At 37.6% G+C, this 11,246-nt stretch overlaps 1 long non-coding RNA gene and 1 pseudogene across 1 annotated transcript; one reads left to right on the top strand and one right to left on the bottom strand.

Annotated features, from left to right (window-relative positions):
• The first annotated feature begins 4,646 nt into the window (after positions 1 to 4,646).
• On the top strand, positions 4,647 to 6,802 carry LOC133710789 (palmitoyl-monogalactosyldiacylglycerol delta-7 desaturase, chloroplastic-like; annotated as a pseudogene).
• A 1,480-nt stretch (positions 6,803 to 8,282) lies between these two features.
• LOC133710502 (uncharacterized) lies at positions 8,283 to 11,014 on the bottom strand. The gene is made up of 7 exons (XR_009846727.1): positions 10,751 to 11,014; positions 10,033 to 10,184; positions 9,476 to 9,575; positions 9,268 to 9,375; positions 9,012 to 9,122; positions 8,772 to 8,888; positions 8,283 to 8,466 (listed from the first exon to the last, which is right to left on the bottom strand). It is a non-coding gene; the product is annotated as an uncharacterized LOC133710502 (long non-coding RNA).
• Between the last annotated feature and the right edge of the window lie 232 nt (positions 11,015 to 11,246).

The raw sequence follows: 11,246 nt of genomic DNA, 5'->3' as shown, positions 1-11,246 counted from the left end.
TCCGATCGGAGTCCGCTCAGCATAACCATCAGAGATCAAAGCAGCCCCACTCCGCCAACCACCCACAGACCCTCCAAACCAGATCAATCCAGCCACCCCCTCCACCACGTCCCCGTACGGCTCCTCCGTCCAACTCTGACCAGTTGCTGCCATTCCGGTCCTCCTACCAAGCGTCTGCCGGTCAAAAACCTTGCAAACCCTCATTGTTTGAACCCCAAAACCTATCGACCAAAAGCCCATGGCCACTACTTGCTGATAAACGGCGACATTAAATCTACCCGTCCGGCAACAACGTCCATAGGACGCGTAGACAAACGAGTGAGAAGAGTTTTTAGAGAGATTCACTTGCGGCTAGGGTTTTCCAGAGAGAGAGACTGCTATCATTTATAATCTTATATTACTTGATTAGCTTCTGATGAAAATATATCAGAAAAGAAAAAGTTTGTTTCTTTAATTTGTTTGAGTAAATTTTCTTACCCAACCTGAAAAAAGTTTATGGATCCGCCACTGACCACCACAACCATTACTCACGTTGAAAGCACAATTGGAATTACTTTTCAGTCTACCAGATGGGGATTCTGCCACTTAGTCACAACTCTCTTCTTCTGCTTACCAGCCCTCAGATGATAACAATGGTACTCCTCCATTAGTTTTATAGTCAACAGTAATATATGCATAGGTTGAAAGTTTTTTTTTTTTTTTCCATAGCATGTTGTTCCGTTCCGTCCAGATTGTCCACAAGCCAAAGAATAGGAAATCAAGTTGTGAACTTGTGATCACTTTACTTTTATTTTATTTTTTTTGGATACAATTCAAGTTGATCACTTTGTAAACACATCAATCATATCCAAAATCCAATCCTGCACTGAACGAGCTGGGTGCTCCAAAGCACTAGATTTCAGGGATTTCAGTGGGCCTGCTTCCCAAAAACTGAAAAACATTTAAGAGCATTACAATTCTCAAATGAATGTGTACATGCTTCCACTTCTTGGTCCCAAAACAGACCTGGTAGGCAGAACGTTCAATAAAATACGCCAAATAAGTCCAAAATCAACGTACAGTGTATTGTCACAAATTTAATGTATAATATCAATCATGCTCTTGGTCACATCTCTTTGCTGCACAATAGTAGACTAGTAAAGCTTGTTGAGTTGTTTTGATGTCCCTCATCTACAACCATTACGTCTAGGAGTGTCAAATCCTTAAATTTATTCAACATGATTTAAGGGTTTTTCAATTTTCGCATTAGTATAAGAAATATTACACTTAAATAATTGAAAGAATATTACAAATGATTACTGAACTTTGACTTATTAAACACTTTGGTCACTGAATTTTCAAATATATCACTTTAGTCACTCAAGTTTAACTTTGTCTTTCACTTTAGTCATTGTTGTTAAATATTTTGTTACACACCTTTAATGTTAAAGGTATTTTGGTTGAATCACCCCAAAAAAATCATTCAGATTTCTTTCTCTTTCAGAGTTTCAGATTTCATCACGATACATCAAGAATCTCGAGTTTGAAGCTCAGGGACGATTGTGGTCTTATAATCATTTCTCATATTCTAATCCATGTTTGGATATTCGGATATCTCCCTCTGATCTTCTTCTCCATTAATAGACCAGCAAAATGGGATCCAGTCTTCTGGAAGATGCATCATTCATCAAGAACTTTTATTTTTCTATAGTTTGACTGCTGCCCATAAAGCAAAAGAAGAACGGAAAAAAGGAAAAAGAAAAGGTTCTTTTCAAAAAACAGAGAGGTGCTCAAGTTATGGGTAAAGGGAAGGGAACTGAGACATTCATTATCAAGAAAAACTAGCAGGGCCCACACCTTATGTGTGTAGGGAAATATGAAATAATGGAAAGTTTTTTTTTTAGTGATAAAGTTGGAAAGTTTTTTTTTACCATTTTTTTTTATGACAGAAACAAATTACAACAAGAAAGAAAAATCCCTAATTACACCCATTTCCAGCTGATCCAAATGGAACGCTTGGTACACAAAAAGGGGTAAACAGTAAAACCATATCCTGGGATTCTGATGATTATATGCTAGGTTTGCTAAATGATCAGCTGCAAAATTAGCTTCTCTAAATATGTGTCTAAAAATTACATTATGGAATTTTTGTACCAGCAACATAATATCTCGTAAAATTATCTTAAGTTGGCATGGAACAGCAGCTCTCCCCAAAATACAGTCAATTCACGTCTTGGAGTCACCAGTTTCTTTCTGCCATGTCTATAGCCATTTGATGTCTTTTTATTTTATATTTTTATTTATCTTTTATTTTATGTATTGACGCTATTGTCCTAATTAATTTATTATTAAAGTTTATTAATATTTTAGGGTTATAATCGTAAAAAAAAAAATCAGTTATGAAGAGCAAGCTCTCTTCTCTTAATAATAGTATAGATAAAATGACAAAATTTTCGGATTCTCAAAAACTTTTCTCTCCAAAACCCTAGGCGGCGTCTGGTCTTCCGATAAGGTGTATGCCCAGTCCGACGGCACGCCCTCGAGGCAGCGGCGTCGGACGGTCTAGAAGGGACCTTGTGTACGGGATTGCACGGTCCGGTCGGGGAGAAGGCAGCAGGGCAGCGACGTTTTTGTCCAGGGCGTTTGGGGGATTTATCGGCGAGGGGCAGCGGTGGGCTGATAGATTGGAGTCGGGGCCGATGTCGCCTGACCAGAGGAAGGAGCGCAGACGAGCTGGGGGGTGTTTCGTGGTGGTGTGGCGGGATCGGAGATAGCCTGAGGGGGATAACCGGACGGCGGCGTCACGACGATTCACCGGTGTTAGATTAGATCGATTGGACCCGAGCTTATCAGATCAGATCAATCACTGGGTTGGGTGTTCTGATTCCGATCTCAGGAAGGGCGTTGTGGCTAGCCGGAAGGTGGTAGGTGATGGTGGTGCTGCTGCCGGAGGATGGACAACAGGGGAGGCGCCGGAGCGTCATGTTTTCTGCACCGGATCTTGGCTTGGGCCGATTAAGAGTTGGGTCTGGGCTTTAACCCTTGACTCTGTGTTGGTCTGGGCTTTGACCCTTGACCCAACTTACTTTCCTATTTTGCTTTATTATTATTTACTTTTACTTTTAGTAAGCTATGGCTCTATGCCAAAAATAATTCCCTACCACATTTGGATAGGGCAAAGTGGGTTTTGGCCCGATATGCACACTCTGTGTGCCTTGACTAACCTAGCGAGGCGGCGAGCTATTTGCTTGATCAAATGGACGCAACCTCCTAGTGGCAGAATGAAATTGAGTGTCGCCGGATTTATTTCCGTGCGGCAACATGGTGGGAAAGCTGCGTTATTTGTAATGATGCTTCTTCATGATAGAGTTATCTTTCCGGTATGTCACCGCTATGTCAAAGCAAATGGAATAGCCATTCGCGCACTCTTTGTTAATTGGTGCTTGTTCGAATACATAGGTTTTGTGGAGACTCTTGGTATTATTTCAGGATGTCCTCTTTATGCTTATTGTAATATGGGGTTCAGGCTTTATGTCCCCCCCTTGTATTCTGCAATTTCATTAATCAAGGCGTGAGGGCAGCCGCACCAGCTCCATTTCAAAAAAAAAAAATAGTATAGATAAAGCAACCAATTCCTTCAATTTCATACAAAAAAAAAATGGTTTATTTTATTACTGGTATGAATTTTATATGTAGAAGTGGGATCACCACTCACCAAAAATGTATTTATTATAATGATAGGAGCAAGATATTCTCAGATGATCAGATCTTATCCTAGAGGAAGAAGAAGAGATCTTATTCAAGGCTTCATATATAGTTCTTGGTTTCATCAATAACCACTCAGTCATGAATTCAATTGAACCTGCGGACGTGAACAATACAAACACAACCCAGTCTTAATAACATGAAAATCATGTTCTTCTCCTCATCCATATATACTTCATACTTGTGAACTCTGCATCCTCCGCCAAAGCTTGTATAGTCCGAGTCAAAAGGCAAACCTCAAAATCAATACTTCTTTCTTCGATCAGTCCTAGCAAACACAGTTAACTTCCCATCAAATTTGTTACTGGAGCCACTTCGAAACGCCACCGGCCTCCCCCAACCAAAGTCATTATTCACTCATTCCGTTCACATCGAGTCGGGGGAAGCTTCCCATAAGCAACGAATTAGTTATCACCGCACATCTGATGACAAGTCTGGGATTCTCAACAAAGCCGATGAATGGAGATGGAAGTGAGATCTAATACTTCTCTTCGTCCATTAAATAATTTAATATGATTTATAGAAAAAATCTCAACTAGACAAAAATATCCTCATAATATGCATTATTTACAAGATTATAACAGAGTTTAACGGGTAGTGAGTAATGTGTAAAACGATGTAAAAGATGAGTGACTAAAGTGATATTTTTTAAAAGTCAATGACCAAAGTGTTGAACAGAGCAAAGTTCAGTGACCATTTGTGATATTATCCCTAAATTTCCTTATCTAATATTTTTTTAAAGATGTGTTATTTATTTATATATTTTTTTTGGCAACTGATTGTGTTATTCCTAGAAGATAAATGAAAATGAGTTTAATTTGTTAGTTAATAAAATTTGACTCTTCTAAATGAGATTTTTGGCTACGCCACTGAGTCTAAGTATTCAAGCACTCTATATAAAAGAAGAGATAGTCCCTGCATTCTCTACATTGAAATAAACAACGTGAAATAGAGTCCTTCCCCATAAACAAAGAGTTCATACTTAGAGATCTGCAGAAGGCTATTGTTCATTTTGCTGACTTCATAGATACTTCATGTATGTATATTAGTTCTATTCAACTATTTTCTATACAAGACATATATATAAGTGTTCATTAAATTGTGTTTATATATCTATGAATTGATCCTGTGCTTGTTCATGTTACAATATACATATATATAACACTTACTTCTCATACAGATCAAGTTCATCGACTACAAATATATACCTGGCCTAGACTGTAGTGCAGCAACTGATAGCCAGAAATGGGGGGCCTTGTGGTGAGTATTTTGTTGACTCCCTTTGTACAATTTTTGGGGAGATCATGGAATTTGGTAGACATAATTACGGCGGCCACTTTTCTGGCCCCCCACATCCTCTGTTTGTTTGCTCCGTTTCATTTCACATGGGCTGCCTTTTGGTTGGCCGCCGCACTCTATATTCTCACTGGTTTGGGAGTCACTCTGGGTTTCCATAGACACCTTGCGCACAAGAGTTTACGGCTTCCCAAATGGCTCGAGTACTTGTTTGCCTATTTCGGGGCTCTATCACTTCAGGTATGTGATTACCAAGTGCCACTACATATACATGATTTTGATGTTTGAGTATTCTTTTGTTCTTTTACTAGACAAAAGAATAAAATGGTGTTTGTTGTTTATTTTCGATGGTTTATTTGCAGGGAAGTCCGATAGAATGGGTGAGCACGCACCGATACCATCACCAGTTTACAGACACAGAGAGAGACCCTCACAGCCCCTTGAAGGGTTTCTGGTTTAGTCATGTGGGTTGGATCTTTGATAGCACTTCTCGATATCGAAAAGTAAGAAGGAATTAATTAAGGATTACATTTTAATATGAATTGAAATTAATGTTATGAGTTTTGTCAGAATGGAGGATTGAAGAACGTTGAGGATATGAAGAAGCAGTGGTTCTATAGATTTCTTCATCGTACATACGTTTTACACATAATTGTTTCTGGAGCTTTGCTCTATGCCCTAGGTGGACCTACCTTTCTTTATTTGGGGAATGGTACGTACTAAACTACAATTCCTCACTTCACCATGTGTATACATGGCTCAAATCCGTAGCCATTCTATTGCGGATAGAGAAACAGTTGAAAATCGAATACAACTTATCATTATGATTAATGAATGATTGCAGGGAGTGAGAACGGTATATGTTTTCCACTTCACCTTGCTAGTAAACTCGGCCGGTCACATCTGGGGAAAACAAGTATGGAACACCGGCGACCTGTCAAAGAACAATTGGTATGGATTTATTCGATCTCGGTCCCTACATTTAGATTAATCAACGACGACTAAGTGGGACATATATCATTTTGTTTTGTTTAACAGGTGGTTGGGATGGATCGCACTTGGAGAAGGGTGGCACAACAACCATCATGCATTTGAATACTCAGCTCGACAGGGTCTGGAATGGTGGCAAGTCGACTTCACTTGGTATGTAATCACAGCTCTTCAAGCAATTGGGTTGGCAACTGACGTCAAAGTTCCCACTGAATCTCAGATGCGTCGCAAAGCCCTCAAGAAATATTGAATTGAATACCAATAATTCTGTTAGCTATTTGCACGCAATAATTTCATGCAATCGCGTACGTACGTGGTAGATGCATGTCTGTGTTAATTAGTAGTGTACTAGTGTATGGTGATGAACTATGTATGAACACACTATCACAAATCTGGCCTTTAGACACCATCACTAATGGTGTCTATTGGGTCAATGGGCACCAGTCATTGGTGTATAACACCAATGGGTAAAGCTATGGTATGTTAACATTTCTCATACATCAACTATTTTTACCACTTTAAGGACTCATGTTACCACTTTGAGGACTAATATTACTATTTTGAGGACTCATATGGTAAACTAAGAAAATTTACCACTTTAAGGACTCATGTTACCACTTTGAGGACTAATATTACTATTTTGAGGACTCTTGTGGTAACTAAGAAAATTTACCACTTTAAGGACTCATGTTACAACTTTGAGGACTAATATTACTATTTTGAGGACTCAAATTACCACTTTTAAGGCAATTGTATGCATGTCATACGTTAACATTTTGTAGAATTTTCCTAACACCAATAGCCACGGTTGAGCCAATATTATGAGCAATGGTTTCCTTTGCTGGCGTGACAAAGACCCAAATACCCACTATCATTTTTTTGGTGTCTGCCATTATGGGTCCCACAACAACTTCATACCCACTAATACAACCTTTGGTGACTACATATATTCCAATTTAAAAAAAAAAATATATATATATATATATATATATATATATATATATATATATATATATATATATATATTTAAAGGGTCTTTCTAAATGTACCCAGCAAATATCTAAGTATACCCAGCAAATCATAATTTGCATGAAAAGACGGTTGTATCCCCATAAGAAATGACATTAAAAGTCATGGTAAACTAAGATAATGACAACAAAAAAAAAACCATAAAAGTTGAAATTGTGTTTTCTATTTGTACCTAGCAATATTATATTCATGAAACAACATGGTTTTCTTCCCGCAAAAAACTTGAATTCCAAACTTCATTTTTCATTAAACTTGCTTCATTTCTTAAGTTTAATACACATGGTACTGCCAAAAGTGTGAGTGCAATCATGATTTTAGAAACTTCTATTAAAGTATGTTCATTTTTTTTTATCATTCAACATAAAAGACTTAATTAGCTGCTGAATAGATCGAAGAAAATGCATTTTCCACTGTTGCTGGGTTTTGTGATTCTTGATGCCATGCTTGCAGTGAGGCGTTTGCATCTCTGCGTTCTTTGTACCTTGTGAGCCTCTTTTGGCACCATTATACAGTTTCTCAAGTGTCCTCTATATATCTTCCACAATGAAATACATCTCCGGGCTCGTGCATTAAGTTATTAATTCTTTACTGACCTGAACATTTCAAAGGTCTATAGTACATTGAGAAATCAATTGGCCGGATACTAGTGACCTAGGATCCATAGTACATATTTGAGTTTTCTAATTCTTGCCCTAGTCCCTATTGATGTTGCTTTAGAATGGGTAGCAATTAACTAACCTGAACTCGTCAACTCTGAGTTTTGAGTTTTGATCCAATTAAAAATATTAACCTCCGACTTGAGATGTGGGACAAAGAAAGAGAAAGAGAAAGACATCGAGACTCGAGAGTTGGGGAAGTGAAGCAATCTGAGCAAATTGAGTGTTGGATCGATTGATGATAGCCAAGTGAATGAGAATGGATTTAGACCGGTGTTTCCATCATCATCTATCTCAATTCTACGTATCGAGAAAGAAAGCACTGGATCGGAAGGATCAATCTGATTAATTAAATTAAATCTATGTTACCAGATCAGCAATAAAAATATCATTATAAGATTGGTATTCTTCATCTCAGAAGAACGAAGAAGTTTGCTGGGTGTTTGTTATTCTTCATCTCGATAAGGTTTTGCTGGGTGTATGAGTTTTGCTGGGTTTAATAAAAAATAAGGGTATTATCGGAAAACTCGTTGGGTGTAGTTAGAGATTTTAGGATTGTTTTGGGTGTAAAAAATTTGCTGGGTATATTTAGATATTTGCTGGGTACATTTAGAAAGACCCATATTTAAATATGTAAATACAAATTATTGTAAACAACTCTACAGGAGACTCCTTTCACTCTTCTTTCATCTGAAATAAGAACAATATATCATCTCTCTTGGTCCATCACTGAACTGCAAAAATATCTCTCCTGCAAGCAGCAAAGGGGCAAGTCAGCTTACTTGGCTAGAAATAATCACTATGATTTCACAGAGTATGCATGCTTAGGGACTAATGCACAAACAATATATGAGGGTATAAAAACTATTCCATAGTATGCATGCTTCTTGCACTAAAATGAAAATGGCGCAAGTATCGTGTGCTAATATCTAGAGAAACATAAATAAGAAGGCATGGTTACTGTTTACAAGTGGGATGTCAATGTAACTAGCTACATTCTCTTAAAAGAGATACTCAGAGTTAAATAGTAAGACTCAATTAAATCCTTCCTTTTACCTGCATTAGCCAGACCCCATCCTTATCTCCGCTTTGCAGTCCCTTGAATATTGTTTCACCCAATGCAGAGATGTACTATGGACATCAACAAGTGGAGTATTCTCATCGAAAGTATAACTGCAACAGATTCATTAACCAGTTTAACAATCATTACATAGCATATGTGAAGGGAAAAATACAAAAAAAAAAAAAAAAATACGGAAGAAGCTATAATAGAAGAAAATGGAGGAAGCTGTATACCAATTGTATATGTGACTGGTCCTTCCATATTCTGATCAAACATGCAACGTGCTTTCCCTAGCTGAATCCTATGTTTTTCACAACACAGTTGATAAAAGCATCAACACTCTCCTGTGGAAAAAGTACAAGTCATTGCGTTAAATGGAGGGCTCCTACTAAGAAAGAACAGGAGTAAAGGGAGAAGGCACAGAATATGCCTCCTAAAGGAAACAAGAAAAGCTCGCATTATACAAGGAATTTGGACATTCTATTCAACCTGCAGAGCAGCCTTTGAGAGAAAGCGAATGTAATAACAGCTGTTGCACCGCTAAACAGTCCTTTCATCTTGGCCTCCAATTCAAAAGAGTGGGATATAATGCCACCTCTGGAAACCAGTATGCAGAATTAGTAAATAATAAACAGAAGAAGTGGAAAGTAGAAACCATACAAAGCAGCAAGAGTCATATTAAACAGTTGACACTTACACATCAAGCCTTTCCCATGACTTGAAAGCATTTGCCGCTGACGAAATCAAAGAGATCTCGAGGTCAGCTCTCATCACTCAAACTCACATCATACGCTGTTCTGCAAAAGAAACATGGCAGATCATGACCAAATTAGTAACACATAAGCATATATGTATGAAGAATCAAAGTAAAATAGCACATAAAATAAATTAATGTAATGAGAAGTTAAAACTTGCAAAATCAAAGAACATCCACAAGAAGCATTATCAATTACTATTTCTAAGTCCTCATCCATAATTCCAACCAACAATAATTCCAGTAAACCAACATAATAGAGAAAACAAAACATACCAAGCATATTTGGAAGAGGAAAACAGTGGCATACATCACAATTCAACAAAACGTACCAAGCATATATGCTATTACAACTAATCACTGGCATGCAAAACTAAAGTTAAAAACATTATCTCACCAATATGCCTCTTTCATGCCCAGAAGAATAAAATTAAAAGATAAAATCTTAGCCATATAGCAAACCAGAAACAAAAATAAGCTACATGGATTCAGATCCATACCGAATCTAAATTAAAATCACAGTGACTGAACTCGTCATGGAAAGTCTGTATGCGTGTCAAGATAAACTCCAATTTTGTAACGAGGGAAACAAATTTGATAGGTTGCTGCACAAGCCCCAAATTCGAAACCCTAAGGTTGAAAAAATTGAAACCTGCGAATAAATTTGACAAAGAAATTAGGTAAAGAGAAAGTGCATATGTGAGTGAAACTGCAGGAAATAAAAAAGAGACAATGGTTGATATGGATACTAAACCCAATGAAAATATACAACTGAAGCTTACAATGATTCCACTATTAAAAAATCCTAGAACTTTTAAGAGATTAATTAGAGAAATAGATGAACCAAACAAATTCAAATGTAATAATTCCATCACTTTTCTTCTTTCGTTCCAGCTATCTATCTTTCATAGCAACTTGTTTTTTTTTTTTTTTTTCCCAAATATCACATTTGTTTCCCTAATGAATATGATACTGGCACTTGCAGCTTCATATTCTTCCGCTGTTAAAGTCGTGTGCAGGGATAAAATAAAAACAACTAAGACTAATTAAGGATAAAATGGTGGAGGAACAAAAAAAAACCATAGATGAGAATGAAAGAAGCCGACTGCAACAACAATAGAATAGAGAGCCACCACAACAAACTGTACCCAAGGCAAGTTGAGAGAGAACGAACATGCAAAGGCGAAAATAACTAGATCCAATTGCAAATTGACTTACCAATCGACGACGACATCCAGAACTGTCGATCATAGCTGGTCGAGTAGAGGGAGATCCAACGCGCTCGTATAGTTTGTAGATCGTTGGTTCCTGCGGCAGATGGGTTGAGCGGTGACAATAACCGATGGTCGGAGACCATAGTTGCTGGTAAAAGAGAAGGGAGAAGGGAGAAGGGGGGAGAGAGAGTTCATGTCGGCTTTCATTTTTGTTTCTGAGAACAGGGCTTTGCCCTTGTTTTGGTAGTAAACCCCTACTTATCTAAATAAAATTGCGTTTGGTGACTTTGAAATCTTCCTTTTCTATGAATATTTAAATTGCAATCACACGTTTGTGGGCTTTGGTGAGTGTCGGACAAAAAAAAACAGAGGATTGGTGAGTCTTTTTTTGGTGCTGTCACCATTAATCTAGCTAATTGTGGGGACTAATGGTATCTTTTGCCCATATTTGTTGTAGTGACAGGACTGTTCAAAGCCCTATCGTTTAATGTCTCCATCTC

Source organism: Rosa rugosa, chromosome 5 (assembly GCF_958449725.1).
Source record: "Rosa rugosa chromosome 5, drRosRugo1.1, whole genome shotgun sequence".
Classification (NCBI taxonomy): Eukaryota; Viridiplantae; Streptophyta; class Magnoliopsida; order Rosales; family Rosaceae; genus Rosa; species Rosa rugosa.
The sequence above is the reverse complement of the archived record's forward strand: the minus strand, read 5'-3'. Positions and strand labels throughout refer to the sequence as shown.